We start from the raw sequence: 21,272 nt of genomic DNA on the forward strand, positions 1-21,272 counted from the left end.
ACAGCAAAGCTACATTTATCAGACTCGATAAAATTCTTCCGCTGCAATACTCTTAAATTATGTTTGTAATCGGATTTCCAGAAATTGAAATACAATTCTCTGCTAAATAGGTCATACTCTGGAGAAAGTACAGAACCGATTTCAAAGAAAATCCGATAAGAGTGTCGATTGAGAGGAAGGAGGGAGGCGATGCGAAACAGAGGGATATACTGATTAAAACTGTTCCATGTAGATTCGTGCCAGTCACGAGACGCCATTACCGAAAATTCGGGTCGGCATTAAACTGTCGTTTAAATCTAATTCAGCTTCGAAAGTTCTCTCTTTCTCTCTCTCTCTCGATCTCGATCTCGATCCTGATTCCATTGGACGATATCGCGGCAGGAATTTCGATATTGAGGACTCACCCGCCCCCGTTCGTACCACGCGCCGCGGTGCCCTACCCGGACGCACGAGGATTGACGTCGCGCATCCCGGACGTGCTACAGGGTGAGAACTGGTGGCGAGACGTGTATACACGTAGATTCGCGGCCACTTACACGTGTAGGCGCGCGTGCGCGCACACGAGACTCCTAGCCTCGAGCTCGTACGAGAGTACGAGTGTACGTGACCGGTGACCTAGTTTTCGTTCGTGGAACCAGACACGGCAACGGTCCCGAGGTAGAGGGGTGGCTTCTACGCAGTGCGTGTTCCACCCTGGAAGTGCGTTTCCGTCACTATCCGATCCTAGAGTCTTTTCTTTGGCCCTATCGATATTGAATCTTCTCGAAGCGCTCAATGTTCGCGAATACATTTGCTCCTTGAACTACACGGATAGCCGCCCTCTTGGTTGGTTATTCTTCTTCTTACACCCTCGCCCCTGGTTCTGGTTGAATGCGTTAAGTCGAATGGGAAGGCTGGGCGCAATTTACGAATGGCTTTATTCAAATTTTATAGTCAGTCGGTAAGAGAAAGCTCCCGTTCTATCAGAGGCATAAATCGGGAGAATGAGTCATAATTTACAGTCGCGATATTACGTTGGAATAATTTCGGGGACTGCGATGAAGAAGAGCGGCTCTCGTGGCTCTCTCACTCACTGGTGAAAAAAAATTAGATCGTGCACTTGTTCCGCATTTTGTGCGATGACGCAGAGCTATTGGTGTCGTGCCCTTGCGGAAACTTAGCCTACTCGTGGAGGCCGAGCATGACGACAGATTGCAGTCGACCATGCGAGATCGAGTCGACGAAGTTCAGATTGCAATTACAATTCCGACTGTGAATAATAGGAACTTTACTATATCGCCGATCTCGGATTTCAATCCCGGCCCGACAGCAAGCTGTATTGATAGTACGGTTTATTGATGACAACGATATCGGTGAACCGATTTTAATATTCTCTGTGATAAATAAGGTCGTGGGCGTTGCTTATCTAGTGACCACTGACCAGATTATAACAATGCGAAATTACACGGGGCATATTGCAATAATCACTAATGCGCGGAAGTCGATTATGAATCTTTAATTGTCTATTATCGCCGGAGTGCTACAGATTAGATAAATTAAAATATTTATTTACGAGAATAATATATCACCAATATTATACATATATCTCTGAAAAGTGATTAAAAGATAATGAAATGATTGTGATTATTATGTCAGTTCCTTTGCATCGCTAAACAGGAAAAATTTCTAAACTTCTATACTTCTAAAAACTTTAACTTAATAGTATATTAATAAACAAATTTTAAATAATACACATTTTTTATATTTAAAGAGATTGTTTTTAATTTTTGAACTTAGATGTCTACGTAAAGTTCTATTTATCTGTTGACATTAGACTATTAAGTAAAAAAAATTTCCAGAAATTGCTTAATAATGATAATTAAGATGTGTTCGATGATTAATTAACGATTGGTTTCTGTCTGACAATGTTCTGACCGTTACTACTCCGCCATAAAATTAATGTGGTCGAATATTGTGCATAAGTTTCTTGCTGGGTCAGCGAGCCTGTAATATTTTACATTATTCACTCTGATGAAAGGATTTACATTATGCCATAACAATAACGTCATCTGAACAATTTTTTAATTTATTAATGAAAAGGAATTTGTAGTCATTGTAAAGAAAATAACATATTTCCATTTTAATAGAAATTGCGATAAAAATTTTGTTGGCTAAGTTAATGTTGATTATTTTCACTTTTCCAGTTTACACTTTCTAATTTTCATTTACAAGTCAAGATGCAAAACAGTTATTACGCCGAGAAAAAGTACAAAGCAGAAAAAAGATTAAAAAGCTACAAAGTTGTTTCATGAAATAGGATTCAGGTCAAACGGTTTACACATTGAAAGTATTGAAAAATAAAATGTTTCTTTACAGAACGATACATCAGTAGATTAAATTTTCAATTTTTATGTAAAAATATCGGACGGATTAAAGTGTCATCTCGCTTTTTTGAGGATTAAATAGTGAATATTGAATAAAAAATGCTTTAAAACATCGTTATTATTTTTGGAGAGATTGTATATTCTTACGTTGACAGGTAGTTAAATGTAAGTGAGGTGACGTTGACAAGATTCATGCGTTTTTTTTTTAAATACCGACAATGGACTTTCGTGACGTAATTCTTGGTATTTATGCTCAAGTACCATTGTGGCTATCGAGATACGATTTGTATGTTAATTGAGCAATCTAAATTTCGAGTGGTATATACATTTACATATATTTGAGCAAGTTTGCTAGACGATGTAATCCACTTTTGGCATGATTTTTGGGAGTTGATCCCAACACGCGCTAGCGCCATTGAAACTAAACTTGTATCGACCTTCGTGACCTCGGGTCGCACCGGGACTAGGAGCATGCAGCAGTTCTCGACTTTATTCTAGCAGCAAGAAATTTCAGAGATGCAAAGTATAATTCATGAAATATTGCGCTGTCTAGACGCTTCTTTCACAGATAAATCGAATTGGTCTAGCTGTCCAAATGTTATTCTTCTATTTTTTTTTAGTTAAAACGATAAGATTTTATTCCTTGTGAATTTAGTTATGTGACATTCGCAAGTAAATTGAATAATTTCATTTCGAGAGATATTTAACACGCAGAACATTTTATATCACAACACAGTCATTTATATAGTAACTGTGAGATGGAAGTAATAATAAGAAATAACGACGCTTTTAATTACGTCTTCGAAATGAATACGAAGTAAAGATGTAACATATTTTAATATAAAATCTTGTCGTACCTACTCTAACTTTTTTAATATTTTATTAAGTTTAAAATTTAAATGTAAGTGTAAAGTTTGACACAAGTGAACCAGTTATACATTATGATGCAAGGTTATACCTCTATCTTCTGTTAATAATACAATAAATATTTAACAAAGTTTTTAAATAAATAGTGTAACGTAATAAAATTGTCTATATGTTAATTAATTAATTTTGATAGTCAATTAATTAAATTTCTTTCCAACAACTTTACTCACCAAGTGCCTGATAAGAACAACCCAGAAGAAGCAGAATTTGGCAAGCTGCTCATACCAATTTCTCGTTAACGATATTTATCTATGTCACGTTCCATATTCGTTAATTTTTGCATGATTATATCGAATTTTCTTTTCTTGCGCGAAAACTCATTATACTTGACGGGCGATGCGAAACGTCGAGCTCTAATCCTCTTTGACGTATCAACTCCGGTTTTTCTGGCTGTCACGGGAATAGTAAAACGCGCATTCGCCCGTTTCGGAGCCAAGAACTTCTCGAATGTTTAAACTGTCCCTCGATCGCCAACTTTTTATCTTTAGCTGTGCGCTATGCATCGTTTGATACATCACAAGCGAGAAACTTTTAACCGGACTTTCCCCGATAGTTCTTTCGGTGTTTACGTACACCGTAAATAATAATATATACGCAAGAATATACTGGTAGGAACTACCAAAATTAGGTATAGAATTTGTATTGTTAGAGTGGACACAACGCGTACTGCGACATACGCGAAATATAATAAGACAATTAAGTCATATATCTGTCATAAGAATTTATATCTTCCTATCAATATAATATAATTCAGTAAATAAATTTTTTATTTTTTTTAAATAAAAGAATATTAAAGAAATAAAAATTGTATATTTTTTTAAAATAAAAGAATATTAAAGAAATAAAAATTGTAATCTTGAGAGCTTGCGATAATTGCAAATAAATCCGAGAGAATCGAGTAGAAAAGAAAGTCAATAAAAATTCAGGAATTTCTGCACAATGGGGTAATATATTATACATTATATACGTAGATACTACATATTACATCTACATACTACATATTACATCTGCCGCGCATACATTTCAATTTACGTGCGCGCATAAACGCTGCTATATAGACGAATAATACAGATAAGTTATCGGATGTTATGGTAAAGATATTCATTGCTCGTTAAAATACTGTCTCTTGTTAAAATGCATGCGCAGTATTCTGCAAAGGAAATAGGATAGCAGGTCACGATAACATCAATATTTCGGGAGGTGGAACAACTAATGTCATTTTGTAGATTGGGATAGAAGAATTTTATTTAGGCATTTTCTATATACCTGCTGCTTTTGAAGTGGATTTCTTAGCTTTAAAGACAGCTGTATACACATATTCAATAAATGTTTTTATAAACATTTGCAAATAATATTCTTTATTTTTTATGTTAAAAATTAACAATTATTATTAAATTATCATTATTATACAGATTTTGCAATTGATTGTTATGATCAATAATTAATATTTGAAATATTAACAATAATAGTCATTATATTATACTTGTATAATATGCCGATAGACTTATTATGCAGTGATCAGAGATAATTCCGTTAACGTTGGTTAATAGTTAAATTAAAGTTGATTGCGCACTTAAAATCGCTTAGTCATAAGATTCATTCTTTAAACACAATTTGAATAAACCAACCTAAACCAACCTTGTAAAATCGGTTTCTGGCCTATCAATTCCACACGTTTACTTTCATCGACGAAAATGGTTAACGAAGTGGAATTGTCGGGAAGTCGGAGCATCGCTATCACGGAATTACGTCATCGCGAATAATGTATTTGAAGCAGAAAAAGACAAAAAATCTATAGAGTAGAAGAATAATAATACTATTGGAATTTATTCGTTAAACGTTCAATATTTCGGAGAATCGCGAGACAATCGTTTCCGATGACCGAGCACTCGCCGTTTCATCTCTGAAAATGTCTTATATACTCGGCGCGGTATCGCCGGTATCGACGTGACGAGATGAGTTGCAGCGCGATCGTCCGCGTCACATCGGGCACTTTATCCGTCAATAACGTCGTTGACATTTACCTTCGCGGCAACCAGCGACGAAGATAACATTACCCGCGATACAAGTTACTCCAGCGTGGACGTGATGTAGCGCGGACGAATCATCGAGCGTTGGTGGTTGTTGTTGCCATTTCCACGGACGACTGTATTGGTTTTCAAGTCCGTGTCTTGCGTCTTATTTCTCGTGTTAAAGCTCATCGAGTTATAGGACAACTGATGTCGTCTTACCCGGACTCGGCTATGTTTAATTCAGCACGACAAAGATACGTCGATCGATACGCCAGACGCGTATACGTATACGGAATATCTCTTCCCTTCCACCCCTCTCACATCAGGAGTGCCTTGTGCTTCATTTGGTACATGGTTTATCGGACCAATTCGACGTCAATTCTTTATAAAAATATCCAGACATCGATAGTTTCCAAGTTATAAGTCTAGAACTAGAAGATGTTAATTTATAGATTTCAGTCAATCAATCAGGAAATTCCGAATCTTAATATATTCGTCTAATACTGCGTTCAATGAAATTTTAATTTAAGAATTAGAGACGATTTGCAAACATATTAGATTGAGGAAAAGTATTGTTGAAACGAACTACATGCAATTAAATATTAGTCAAGCAAGATCGATTCCAAATCGAATAGAGATATTTGTAGATGAAGTTGAATATATTTGAGACTATAGAGCAGGTATTCATAGTCGGATCTTATATTTAAGATCGTCTTAAGTACGATCTTAAGATGTTATGAACCAATCACAGAGCCGTAATAGCATCTTAAGACATTACTTAAGACAATCTTGAAATATAAGATCCGACTATGAATACGGGCCTAGGACATTCCGTATATATGTAACTATGTATAAAATAAAACTTCCGCCACTGCTGAAGTTACGGAGTGCCACGAGTACATTCTTTTTTCTCGCGTTAAGCGTTGGAAAGAATGTCGTTATTTTTAAAGTTGAAAGCGTCCGGTTCCGTGGAATTTTTTCTTAGGAAGGACGAAATGGTTATCACGCAAGTTAATACAGAGTCCCAGAATGCAACGTCGATATCGAAGAATTTCATGGCGCAGAGTTTTTCCCTCGTTATTTTCTAGAAAAGATCTTAGACGTTCAGAATTCTTTGGACACGATTATGAAACAATGGATATTGATTGTTGATATTAAGAAGAAGCACAAGGCAGAGGAGGCATTATTACGTTTTGCACATTCAAGATAAATGAAACATATTCATGTCATAAATTATTTATTTTAAAAGAAATGTACGTACGTACGATGAAACTGTCGCGGTTTTATGATATATTATTACGCATGGTAATCGAATTACTTTTATGATGTCAAATAATAATAGTGACGCTATTTTTTATTGCATTTATGACGATACGTATCAGAAAAATTGTCTTTCTGATAAAAAAAAGGAAAAATTGATTTTCTGACTGTCCATCTCCGAGCTGTTGAAGTATGTCCCTGAACTTCGTTTCGCGTGACTTTTTGCATGATATATATTGAGTCACAGGGATCCATTGTCTCTTTTATATATCCGTTCTTAACTTAGAATGGTCAAGGACACAAAAAAGGAAACCTTGAGACAATTCGTTTTTTTAATTTGATAAAAGATATGGTTTCTCTCCGGAAACAAAATAGAAGGAACGAATGTGGAGAATACAGCGTATTATCTTTGTACTGAAAATGGGATAAATAAATAAATGAAACGAGACAGAAAGAAACGTTATGCGACGATATATTGATTAATAATAATGGATATAGGAATTGTTTTAATATAGTTTTGTTGTAGTATTACATATATATAAGCATTGTTATATATTCGATATGATTAAATATATATTACAACAGAATATGTTATTTTAATAATAACACAGGAGGAGAATGTGTGTATGTGCATGTGATATACCTATTGGATATTGAATTGGAATTTATATTGAAGATTTTTCTACTTATTTATTTTTTAGCTTTTTTATCTTATTAATTTTTTCAATGAAACGAACAGTATTTTTATATTAATTTTTTTTTAATTTTATAAAAGATTTTATATATAAAAAAGGTATTTAATTTTAATAAAAACTATTTTTAAATATTCTCTAGTATTATATATTAATAATTTTAATACGCGCATTATCTAAATATTCATATTAATATAATATAAAACAAAAATTGAAAATTTAATGGAACCAAGAAGTTGTAATGTAACATAACACACGTTCATACATTTTGCATTATAATCTGATAAGAAGTGTGAAGCCACAATCGTGACGTCTTTAAGCCGACGAAGCAAGTCTTATTTCTCGCATTAGAGCTTATCGAGTTGCAGAATATCCGTCGCGGCCGTTTCATAGAGTATCTACTGAAGTATAATTAATTCAGTATGACCAACCTACCTGGCGCGATCGATACGCCAGGGTGTCGCAAACGAAACCGCCAGACCGAGCAGTTTTTTAGACTGAATGAGGAGTTTCTGCCGTTGCGGCGACGCGAAAAGAATTTGAGGAAGATATTGAAAGAATAACTGAAACTGAAAAGGAACGAAACGGCTTCGAAGAACATTCATCCATTTCTATCAAACCAAGGACGAAGTTCAGTTACGATACATAAAAGAACGTGTGCAATTGCAAGAATGCTTTTTTTTCTGTCGTTATGAAAGCGCGAATGTTTATGATTTTAATTCTTGAAGAAATCATGTTGCACTTGATATATTAGGCACTAAAATATAAATCGCAGATTCTTTGTTTCGATTTAAGGAAAATAAGGAAAATTCTTCTCTGTGCTAGCACATTTACGAAATAATGAACGTAGTGCTGTATATTAAAAAGAGATCGTCTACGGAATCTGGCACAATTCGGAATTTGGATTCCACCAGAGTGCGAACACGCTCACATCTCATCGGTACATTACGTCCCGTCTAGTCTCATCAGAAATAGCTATACTGCGGTTTTACATCCGAGGTTCAGGTGGCGTATTAAATCCGTCCGTTTCCGGGGGGTGTTTTAAGCTATCGTGCGCTGCTCGACGTCGATTCCTCCGACGTGAGTTGGAAGTTGAAGCAGGATTAATTACAAAATCCTTGTAATTAGTTGGCCAACCGGTTAGTCAACCGGTTGGAATCTCAACCCAGATTTAACTCTCAAACTACAACTACATTATACACGGATCGGTCCGCGATCGTGTGTTAGTGGTATCAGAGTCGTTATCATTCGGATATTTCCGGGCGGCTCTCATATCCGTGGGAAATGGGTAATTATTGATAAGACGTGCGCGCAACAGCGGATCTAATCTCGTTTAGCGATATCCGACGATATCGCTAAACTTCTGGAAGACGATGCCCTCCAAATTTTCGAGGAGCGCCTTGCTATACCGGGATGGCGCGACGTCGCGAGTTTCGACGCGTGTAAAATTAAACCGACCTGCAAATATGCAGGCAGATCATAATCCACGTGACATGATCGCGTAGCCTTGCTTTATGCAGCTGTCAAGTGACGCGCTCGGCTTTCAGCTCGTTCGTACTTTCGGATTTTGGCATCCGCTGGATAGCCACTTCGCCGAATACGTAGATTAGATTCAGATCTGGATTCGTGATACGCAATAAAATGTTCGACGATTTGCGAACGAAAATATTGCTAATTTATAATGAATCGAGAGTTTCGAATTAGGGCAAGAAATATCAAGTGAGGAAAAGCTCAATGGTGCATGAGAGTGAAAATCTTTACGATTGAAGAGACCGAAAAAAAGAAATTGGAAGCCTTTAATACTTTTTAACAAAGAAACAAATAAATTTCTTTACTCTTTGTTTCTTTGCTTACAATAAAAAGCAAAATAGAAAATCTGGTTACAACAGATTTTATTCGATTGTTTTTCTTCTTTTTTTCTATAAAGAAGGAAAATATTTGTAATATTTCGTGACTATGTCGATCGAGAAAAATTGATCACCCGCTGTGATAATACTGCGGATATTATTTCAACGTAGCGTAGCGCGATAATCGATTTTAGCAGGATAGAGGACGTGATCATATAGAAATATAATATGGAAAGTTGGACATATGTGTGTGCACTGCCGTGCAGTAATATTCATGCACAGTAAGTTGAGTAAACAACCGTATCGATCTTCAAATAAGCATTACGCTACTCGCTTATCACTTCAGGAGTTGATCGTCCGTGGAACTGATGGTAATGTACAAACTCGCCAGTTAGTTTACTTCTTCATTGTGCAAGTAGAACTAATCTAACAAACATGAACAATGCGAATTATGTCAAGGAATAACAGCTAAGCTTGATCGAATTTCTAGGAAATATTAGAATCATAAAATATTTAAGAATTCTGATATCTTTAGAAATATCCCTCTTTCCGATTCAATTTTAAAACCTTAAATACGGTTGCCCCATTTTGTCGCAGTCTTTTTATAATATAAATTATCTTTATTCTATACTTTATTTGTATCTTGAAAAATTTAATGATTTTTATTACGTCAAATGAATGAGGTACCCAGTTAAGTGAATTTCGAATAAGTTTATTTATTTATATAATAAATTTCAACTGATTGTTTATAAAAGCCACTTTCGAAAAAGATACTCGTACCTTTTTGTCGAAGATGGTAAATGCTTTCTTGTTTTTCTTGCTATAGAAAAAACATAGTTCAGTTAAACAAATGTAGTGCATTAATTTTATCGTCTAAGAAACGTCATCTATAAGTAGCAAATAAGTTTTTTCCTTTACACGACGCGAGTATATCGGCAAAGTACACGGTGCAGGACGAGAAATGAGATTTCTACAGCTCTTCTCGACTCGCCTGGAACTGACGTATCCACTGAAATTACTTAAGAGTCAAGGGAAGAGGCTAGACTACTTGGGACGATCGGTCAAAGAGAGAAATAGCGCGATAAAATAACTGAGAAGACTGAAGGGAGGAACGTTGAGGCAAGAGGGAAGATCGTGACACACTAGTCTTCATTCACATCGCATTGCGCACAGCGAGACGCATTTCCGTCCGTCCGTCGGAACTGGGTTACAGCCTAGTTGTACGTGATATCTGGCGCTTCGCGAAATTAGGTTTTCATGCGCTTTTCTGCAATTTAAACTATTGTCGCGGGGGGTCACGGCGTCGTAAGAATTGGATTAGCGCGCCGATGCTTTGCACCACATTTATTGCTACCCGGACGGTGATCGATTACGGGATTGAATAAAATGAACGAACGATACAAAAGAGCGCTATTGTTTTATAATTTTTTTACATCACGAGGAGTTTGACGATTTATTTCAATGGTCTGGCCGGAATTAAAGGTACCAATTCATGAGACGCTGAAAATGAGCGTCAACAAGGTGAACGTGGTGGTTTCGCTTTGACGCTAGAGTCAAAGAAATGAAGTCGAATTTGTTTAATATTTAGCGTCGTCGCTGAATCGTCGTTAATCGTCCCAGTACAATCAAACATAGACTTCGAAATACGTAAAATATTAATTATTTTCAAGTAATATCTTCAAGTAATAATATCTTATGGATATGTGTATATAAATAAAAGATATTATTTCAGAAGATTTTTTCTTGCCGAAAATGAGCGTCGAGCGTCAACGTGAAAAGGCACCTATTAAAGGTGAAGATGTTTGCGGGCGTTAAACATTCGCAATATTGTTGCACGTTCGTTTACAAAGAGAAAGTGGATTGATAAACATAAATTATTTATTCTACCGTTGTTACATATATATTATATGTATGTATGGAATTATTACCTTTTTTAGACGACGTATTTTTAAAATGCATTGAATTTATCAATTAGTGTAATTTTGTAGATTTATTTGATCGTTGTTTAAAAGGTGCGCGTGTCGAACGCAAATATCAGGCGTAAAGATACGCCGAGTATTAACTGGCATTTTAAAATCCAGTAATTTTTCGTGATAAATTATTACTTTCGGCGCGCCATCCCTTTTCAACAGACGCGAGCGCAGAATGCTTTAATCGATACTCGTGCATAAACCCACTTTTAATTTACCGCTCAGCTATCCTGCCTGATTGCATTCACCTCTCCGCTCTTCCCCATCCCCATCATGTCATTCACAGCTGTACGCCGCGTTGCAAAAAAACGGTAAAATTAGAGTACGCGAAATCGAATCGAACTCTTGCTCCCATGATTTAATACATCGTTAGTCGTTCACGAACGGAACGGCTCATATTCTTGCACTGTACGCTCCGTGTATGTTCCACTTTTTCTTTCCTTTTTTTTCTTTCATAGCCAGAGAGCCACCAGGGTGGAACAACGTGTGTCCATTTTCCTCCGCTCCGCTCCCTTCGTTCAATTGATCGTCACGGTATCTGCAAGCCAATATTGCACAGTCGCAAAAACCTTGCAACATCCTTTTTGCAATGTGTTTCAGGATGCATGTAAGTTTCGGCGGCTTGCACCCCACACGTGCAGCGCGTGTACTGTAACTTAGCATGTAAAACGTGGCATATAAATAATATGTTATGTTCAGCGTTGCATATCAATTTACTACATAAACAACTTTCGATAATAAATAAAAAGTAAAGGTACAACTAAAGCGTATATAGGTAAATAATTTGCACATAATTTGTGCGTCAGTTTTTATAAAATTACGATACACGTTCTCCCTTGCATCTATCGATTGTCATTGATAAGCACGATTTAATCGACGAAAAGCACGTTAGGATAAATCTGGATAATCGACGTTTCGCTCGAGTCTTTCTTTAGGTTGCAAATGAATTTAACGGTTCGGTGGATAGGATTGATTAATGATGTACGCGAAACGAAATTGAATTTAATGCAGTGTGAATGTAATACGTTCGTGTTGAAAAGCTCGCTGCGTTATATATATAGTACGATAAATTTAATTTATACGTGTAGTCCGCAACACACACGACTGTACGACGACGCACGCAGAGGCGAGCACTTTATAAAAAGAACACGCTATAATATCGATGAAATAATGAAGTGGTTGCGGAAGAATATGCTCAAACGTGAGCTTGCACGCGAAGCGGAGCAAATATCACGGCTGTAGCTGACTAATTAATTACATACATTTGCAAGCAACTTTTTTTAAATTTACTTTATACTTTCTGCTCATTTGCCTTTTATAAATTTAAATTTGTCGGATTTCATATACACATACGAGTCTCTATCAAGTTATTTGATCAATAATAAGAAAAAGTTTGACGTATACTGTCGTTTTACTCGAAATGGCTCGCATGTATCCGGAATATGGTGAATATTTCTCAATGTTACGTCATCGACGAAAGCTTTCGCGGCAATAATGAACCTTTGGGGATTTTTCGCAAAACAGGAAGCTGTACGCGGTCGGTCAGCTGCGCGCGGAGCACGTCGAACGAAGCCGCATAATAACACTAATAGCACGTCTGTCGGTGCTAATGGCTGTTGCAACGCAGCTATCTAAGGTGCCTTTGAGCGTTGTATATAGATGCCCAAAGTCTCGCTCTGTATGCGGACGCGCGATTACGAAGATGACTACAACGACGACGATGACGACGGCGACACGGCGACAGCGACGGCAATGTTCCGCATGCCTCTCGGTACGCTAATTTCATCGCGAGCGTCGCGTCGCGTCGCGTCGCGTGCCCGCCGCTGCGCCATCATCGATGATTCGTTCCCGCTCGTTGCCAATGTTATGCGCGTAAGCGAAAATAGCGTTCAGGGTTTTCGGCGTAAACCAAGTCGCCGTGGCGAGTCGATTATGACTCGTTTTGGGCAAGACGGGCGAGCCGTGTTTGATGCGCGATTTCCCGCTGGAGCGTTCCCGTAAACACAAATGACGACGCAATGAACCGGCTGGGACCGATATTGCTTTAAGTAATCAACGGCACGATATGTCGGCTAACAACGGGGTAGTTGAACGCCGATATCACTAGATCCTCTAATTGGGTGGTATCATAAACCTTTTTAATTATTCGTGATGAGACAATGAGGAATAGGTTCCGCTGCGTTTTTTCCTTGTCTCCGAGAAGCGGTCGGTTGTCCTGCGAAGAACCGCAGAGATTTATTATATTACATAGAAATATGATAACATTAAAGTGAAGCTTTTGTAGGTCAAATTACCTTGGCTCCGGTTATTATATGTAATAATAGTTTTTAATATAGTAACGTTATTAAATCTTCTTTATTTTATTTCTGAAATATTTATGGTTTAATTACTTAATCTAGCATGTTTATGCTAATTCTTATTTACTCGTTTTTGGGATTATATGATTTCAGAATCTATTGCACAACAAAGAATATAAGAATAAATAAAGGTAAATTTGATTAATACAGAAGTCAACGCTTACAAGCTAAGAACTAAAAACTATGCAAGAAGGTTAATCAGGCTAAAATACGGGCAAAATAATGTTGGTTTGAAATAAAATCTAGCTTATTTACAATAGTGTTTTAAAAACATTGAATTAAAGTGCGAATTGAAGTGTCGCAAATATATTGAGTCGATGAATCGAAACGATAGCATTATTCGTCGTTTGAAGGCGCGAATATGTTAGTCCCATATGTCAAATTGAGATGTCCAATAGAGTTAAAAACTTGTAGTCAATAAATTGTGAAATATCAACCACTTTGCGTCGACTCCATCGATCCTCCACCGAATTTTTTGAACATTATTTTACATATTGCATACAGCGTTTCGATCAAAATGCTAATAGTTAAAAATGATCAAAAACATTGATGAGAAAAATAAGTCTCCGACTATTTGCCATTAGCTTCCTATTCTTGTGAAGTTTTTTTGTTTTGCTCTTAAAGTAATTAAAACATAATAGAACAATATTGAAAGTATTTGTTATTAATAAAATATCTAAAATTTAGGGTGACTCAAAGTCGATAAAAATTTTGCTATATTATTTTATCGAGGCAAATAATACTGGAAATGATACTGGAAACGTATTATACCTATGTAGATATCTTGTAGTGCACGCTAAAACGCAAATTTGCGTTATGTGCATTAAAGTGCGACAGCTTTCAACAATTCCTTAATCTTTCTGAATAAATAATGCCTAATTATCTTTGTTTTGTCCGGATGTACTCTCTGGCTGTGTGACTTTTGGCTCAGTGTATAAGATATTAAATATAACCCAGACAATGAAACACTGGCGGGCAATTGTATGTATTTTAGTGTCGCGCCAGTCAAGATGCGCTTTTAAGAGGTAAACATAATAAGATTTATCTCACACTCATTTATATTTTCTTTACCTTCAATTACACTTTAATAAAAAAAATATATATAATATATGTGTTATATTTATCATAAAATTTTAACTGAAATTTATTTCTTGACAAATTCATATATATTGCAGTAACAACATATATAATATTAATATTAAGTATTAATATTAATATTACAAATTAATATTAATATTAATGATATTTATTTTATAATATTAATACATATTTCTCAGTACATCATATATTTGTCGATATGAGACTAGTGTCGCGTTCTGCAAATGGAATAACATATGTCGAAAGAATAATATTGTAATTCTATAATGTGCGACGCACATTATACGTGCAATGTTGTTAATACATGTGATAACGCAATTGAATTAGTTATGCACATAAATGTGCTATAAGTGCGATTGGTTTTGTCGAATATTCGATAAATAAACGGTTTTCTTAATGCCGATTCCATACAATAGCGATGGGTAAAGTATAATACGTATATTATTTTAGCGTATGAAATTTTTTATATATGTTGATGTACAATATGTACATCATGTTTTTACAATTGTAATTTAATAGGAGCAATTATCGAGTAACGATAAGCTTATTGTTAGTTTCCTTTTAAAGCGCGCGAGAAGACTCCTTTTATACGGCTTTACGAAGCAAGTACAAGCGTGTGGCGGATTTCAGTTAAGAGAAACTTAATTATATTGTAGGTGGCAAAACACGCGGCCATGACACGAACAAAGGCTATAGGATTATGTACGCCAACGGGCAGGATAAAGGGATTGCAAACGTAAATACGTATTTTGCTTACGTATATACTTATGTCTCAGGTGGTTCTACGTATACTCGGATACCTTCTTTTAATTACCATGCGCACGAGATCTTAATATAGATATATCGATGGATTTGTATCAGGATAGTATTATTATTATTAATTGTTTTTAATATTATTATTGATTAATTCAGTATTATCTATTATTTTAAGCAAGGGACTTTAACGAGTATAACAATTTATTTATATCTAACATTATTTACTCTTTTGGTTTAGTCTATAGAGCTTTTGTTTCTGATCCCGTATAGGAAAATTGCGGGCAGGTGATTGAAAATAAATACAGATCTCCCACGCGCACACCCACGTGGAAGCAAAAAGAGTCATTTAAAGATCCAATTAACAAGCATTAATCAACCACATGATGCAACGCGAATCGCTTTATGTGCGTATGTTCCAATTTGGTCAATTTTCCGTTTCTATCCATCTCCTGCAGTTTTCATGCGACACACGTATTCACCTGGTACCGAATTTCGTGCTGGATTTTGATTATGTCGACAAGGCACACCGTTGTCAAGGCGCCGTGTACGTAGAAGCGAACAAAAGGAGGAAACTCCGAAGGATGCCGAGACAGGTATAGAATAGGAAGTATCATATATAATATTGTGTTCCCTTCGGCCTCCGTGTCCCCGTTTGTTGTCTGTCTCGTGCGTTAACGTCCTTCGCCGTGCTTAGACCTATTTTAACCCCGCGGAACGTACTGTCGCGCTGACACGAATAGTAACATTGGTATGAAAACGTTGCTTTCTTATCGGCCAATAATACGATATTGTCACGGTACCGAGAGCGAACGCGCGCGCACACAACATATGTAGCTCCATGACACGCTTTTGCGTGCTCGATGCTCGAGCTTCACGTGAATTACAATGCGTCACCTTCCGTTGTTACATCTTGATACGTGATTTGTGATCGTTTATCATCCACCCGCAATTTTTAGCGTGCCATCTTCGAATTGGAATTTCTTATCGATTCTCATCATTTTACGATGAAACCTCGTTCTTGCGGAATTCTTTCGTAAATATCATTCTCTCTTGCCCTCTTTTTCTCTTTGAATTATATACTTGATGTATTTTTAGTAGACTAATAGTCGTAAGCTTTTACCAAGAACAATGTACATTTCTCTCCATTACGAAATGTACTTCTTGCTGTGAAAATGTTGTATAGATAGCGAGTTCGGCGAGTACGAAAAGCAAAAGTCAAAGCGTCTAAGTGCAGGCCAAGTACCAAGAAGCCACAGCTCGTATACCAAACAGCTTTTCCCGGTGGAAACCCACGGCTTTCTCGGAACGTTAATGTATTTAACCGCGCATCGACGTCTCCTTTCTCGGGACTCGTTCCCGAGGGCGCGGATAGCGACCAGCTCGATCGGTCTGTATCCCAGTAGCATCGCCGCAAATGGAAACGGCATCATAATGGTATCGCGGAAACAAAACGAGAGCGTGCATATAATGCGCCGGGCTATATACATACATATACAAATGTGCGCGTGTCGCCACCCGCACTCGGGAAAGTGCATGAATGCCGCTGTGCCGGCGTGTGGGTGTCAACCTGCAGTTTATTCGCACTCGAGTTGTTGCCTGGCCACACCGGAGACAGAAGGGCGCCCGCAGCGTGACCGAGGGTATGACCGGGAGCTTATGGTCCCCCAACGCTCTCGGAAGAGCCTCTAATTTTAACGGAAGTGGGTCGAGCACGTTGCACTATGGCCGATCGAAAATGCATGCCTCGCGCAGTATATTTAATCTCTCATAAGCTGCATTTTTACGTCGAGGCTTACGCGATGGTCGATACATTTTATATTGAAAGCTAAAAAGCTGTTTACGACACTAATTGCTTTTTCGCAGCGATTGCCAAAGTGTAGGCTTTCTTTTATAAAAAGCTTAATATTTTGTTACACTTTTGACAATTTATTTTATCTATATATAATGTTGTTGTATTTGTCATCGAAAGACATGCTAGACATATATAATATATGTTGCCACATTTTTCGATGTGTGTGAGAATGGATTAAATTAAAATTATATTTTAGATATTGTATTTTAATTCTAATTAGGAGAATACATGTATGAGTTTTTGTTGTTTTTACTTACATCGCGAAGAAACATATTTTACGTCTCATCATAATAGAAACATTTATTACAGAAAAATTATTTGAATTCATACTATTATATATACGTCTATATATACGTATGCAATTCGCAGCTTTTTTAATTCGCACGTATAACTACGAGCTTCGCGTAAATAGCGTGTAATAATGCGAATGAGAAGTGATTATAATGAGATCTTAATGTACATTCCGTGTTCCACCGCATTTTCCGCTACAAGAAACGCGAGATAAATTTTGGGGCGACGATTAAAATGAATTATTCAGTGGCACTTGAATCGACCGCGTTCGCACAATGGGTTCGTATAATTCCTTGAGATCTGTGTTGATATGGAATTCCATTTTCTTTTCCTTTCTATATTATTTACACCAGCAGTCCTTTCGGTTATATTGGCGTTAAATTGAAAGTATTAATAAAGCAGTCTTAAACGCAGAATTATGTAACAACATTTCGATGAATAATGGTTTAAGTTAGTAAACCTTGTCTTTGACAAATTTTAACTCGATATTAATTTTTAAGATATTTAATATTTTTTAATTAAAAATGGCAAAATGATGAGTGCAGTTAAAGTATGACCTGTTTTCTGGAAAATTAATAGCAATAGTTACTGAGCATGTCCAGATTTTATATTATGATATAAATATTACTGCTCTCGTTATAATTGTTAACGTCATTACTTTTGTATGTCGCAGAAATGTATATGCGTGCAATCTTGAATTTCGTCGTGTTTGCATAGGACTTAGGAACATCAATAGCAGTCATTGACAACGTCATTAAATATAGTCTGCGGTAGACAAGACGCAAGCTGTAATTAGCAGGCTGTCACGATCGGCATTTGACCTTTAAACAATTTGCCAAACGTGCGCATATAAATCATTATATATAGACCTTGAGAATATATAAAATGTCTGCGTGTTTCAAGTGACGAATCATAGTTGAGAATAGCAATTACTATTTTTGAACGTTCAATCGAGGAAATTACCGCGCAAAGGTTACTCGAGCAATTGGCTCGTGATTGAACCTGATTAACGCCTTCGAAATTATAGAGATTCTCTTTATCTCCTTTTTCCCAACGACGTTATTCTTCTTGAGATACCTCGCGCTTGAATTTCATTAGAAGATTTATACAAATCCTAGCGCGCTCCAGAATTGAATTATATTTGCATCTTCAGGCGCTTCTTAACTGTTAATTCGAAAAGCGACGCTTTCGGCACGATTATATCCGGGGAAAGTACTATTACCGTGCGATTTTTGTACTCATGTAGATTTGCCGTAACTTTTCTTACTTAAATAAGATTCACAGAGCAGAATTTTAAATAGGAGTTAATCGAAGATTGGATTTAATTTTCATGCAGCGACGTTTACTTAAAAAGAACGTGACATTTTTACTTTATATAGATCTTTATGGTAATAACTATAGAATATAATAATTTTAAAATAATAACTAATTTTGTTAATATTCGGTTTTATTAATCCTTTATTAATCCTTTATTCGCATGTTTACGTTTACGTATCAAGTCGCATATTTTGCTCCGTTATATAAATAAAACTTTTAGATTTTTGTTTAATAGAATATAAATTATTTTAGATACATATTTTTGTTACATATTTTGAGAAATTATTAGTATAAATATTAATAATGTTACATAATATAATTTAATTTCAACAGTTTTCAAAATTTAATTGTTAGCAATAACCATCGAAACTAATACAGTCTTTGTGAAGTAGCAAGTTATTAAAAAAATTTTTTAAACTTCTTATTTCACCTTCTTTCATAACACGATGCTTTAAGTGCTTATAATGAAAATGGTGCTTCATTAAAATACTAAAAAATTAAACTCAATGGAGAGAAGATGTACGTTGCCAATGAAATTGGAATGATTACAACAATTTATTTACCGATAATTCACGAAAAGATCTATCTACATCCAGCTTGTAATTTGTTTTGCTGACAGTCGTTGTATCTTCTTGCGGAGTATCTACTCGTCGTCTCGTTGGCGACTGAGAGATCGTTTCATACAGGATGATAGTCGCCTATTTATCCGCATGCTATAATTGGAATTTAACCTTTAGCCGACATCCAAGAGAGAGAAAGAAAGAGAGAGAGAGAGAGAGGGGGGGAGGAGAGAGAACGTAAGTAACCCTGTAGTCGACCTACATAACGAAATCAGCTTCTTTCTTCGGTCCATCATCTTGTATTTCTTCGGATTATTGTATATCGATTTCGGCCATATTTTTCCGATAATATTTAATTGAATTCTGGTTCTTCCATCGATTGTGAATAAAACAAAAATTTTTTATAAACGGCAACTTGCGTATTTATCTTGAGAATCTAGTAAAAAGTGTAATTTAGATACACCTTATAGAATTTATATATATAGGAGCAATATATATATTAGTATATTTATACACATTTCTCTACTTGATATACAATTTTTTATATATACCTTTTATTGGCAATGAAAATGATTTTTTTAAATAAACTGTTTAATATCGTAATATAAAATTTGAATAAGTTAGAATTGCCTACTTACAAATTGCCTCAATATAATGTAGATACTTTTAATCAGTAGATTTGTTACAAAAGAAATAATCTTTTTTAATTCGATTGTCTACTAATTTAATATATTTATTATCATAAATGAAAATAATCATGCAGTGTTTATAATTATTTCAGGCAAATGTATTATCGTTCCTTGTTTGTCTTGTATAACGTTTAGTGTTTCATGTTTATGGCTTTTTTGCTCTTACATTATATCAATGTCTATTTTTAAGAAGTCTCGTAATGTCGAGAGATATAAAGGAGGATTTTATAAAAAATTTTTCTGATTTTTATATTATACTGCTTCAATGTTTTGATATTTTATCAACGATTTTTAAATAAGGAACGTAGAGTAGAAAGATAAGAGAGTAAATATTTAGAGAAACTTCGAGAGATTATTTATAAAAATAGAAAGATTAGCACACACAGATTTTTTTATACATTTCGTAATAAGTATATTACACGATTTGTATGATAAGTTAATATCAGTAACTCGCGCCAACTTTGTACGTGATAGAAAGGGAGAACGCGAGAACCTCGACCTAACTTAGTGGTTTAATATCGTCCAGTGTCGGGACCAATGAGACATATCGCTGCTGTCAACGATGATTTGTTGAAATGTACCAGATGAGCGTGAAGATCACGTACACCAGAGGTAAACCCTCCCCTCCCCTTTCTCTCTCTTTCTCTCTGTCACGTACGCGTACGGGGTCACCGATCAAAGAGCAACTCTTCGGATGTTAGAACTTAGCCCCTTTACGGCGCACTCGATGTTCCAGTTTCCACGGGTGCGCATCCTCTTCCTCCTCTTCCTCCTCTTCCTCTTCCTCTCCCTCTTTGCTGCTGGCGGAGGCGCCGAATCGAACTGGTACCATAATTCGGTCATTTCCAATTGGTGGAAACCGAAGCTGACACTTTCGCCGTGTTTACCAGCAAGCGCCAATAATTTATGGATTCATGGTATATCGCGGCCAGCGGCTGGGAATGTTTTCCGGTCTTCTGCATTAACGGATCATTACGTTTGGACCAGTTTTATTATAACGCTTGTTTACGCAGAGCTCATAGCTTTTCTCTCTAACAAGATAAATTTACCTAATGGAAATTTTAGGCAATACACTGGTTTATAAGACCGTCTCCAAATCACGGATCGAGAGAGATCGTTGATTTCTCGAGATATTGATAGGAAACTCTGTAGATTTTTATTTATTACAAAATAGAGATCTGCCAACGCCCATTTCCCGAAAGTCTTAAAGAATTAAGAGGGCACATCTATTCGTGCAAATTCATGATCCTTTCTCGCATGCGGGCGGATCGGGGGTATCGA

The 21,272-nt window shown here is 36.1% G+C and overlaps 1 protein-coding gene across 10 annotated transcripts in view; it reads left to right on the forward strand.

Annotated features, from left to right (window-relative positions):
- Slo (calcium-activated potassium channel slo) overlaps nt 1-21,272 on the forward strand; it is a 102,345-nt gene that overhangs the window by 2,555 nt on the left and 78,518 nt on the right. The window lies entirely within an intron of this gene.

Source organism: Temnothorax longispinosus, chromosome 12 (genome assembly GCF_030848805.1).
Source record: "Temnothorax longispinosus isolate EJ_2023e chromosome 12, Tlon_JGU_v1, whole genome shotgun sequence".
Lineage (NCBI taxonomy): Eukaryota > Metazoa > Arthropoda > Insecta > Hymenoptera > Formicidae > Temnothorax > Temnothorax longispinosus.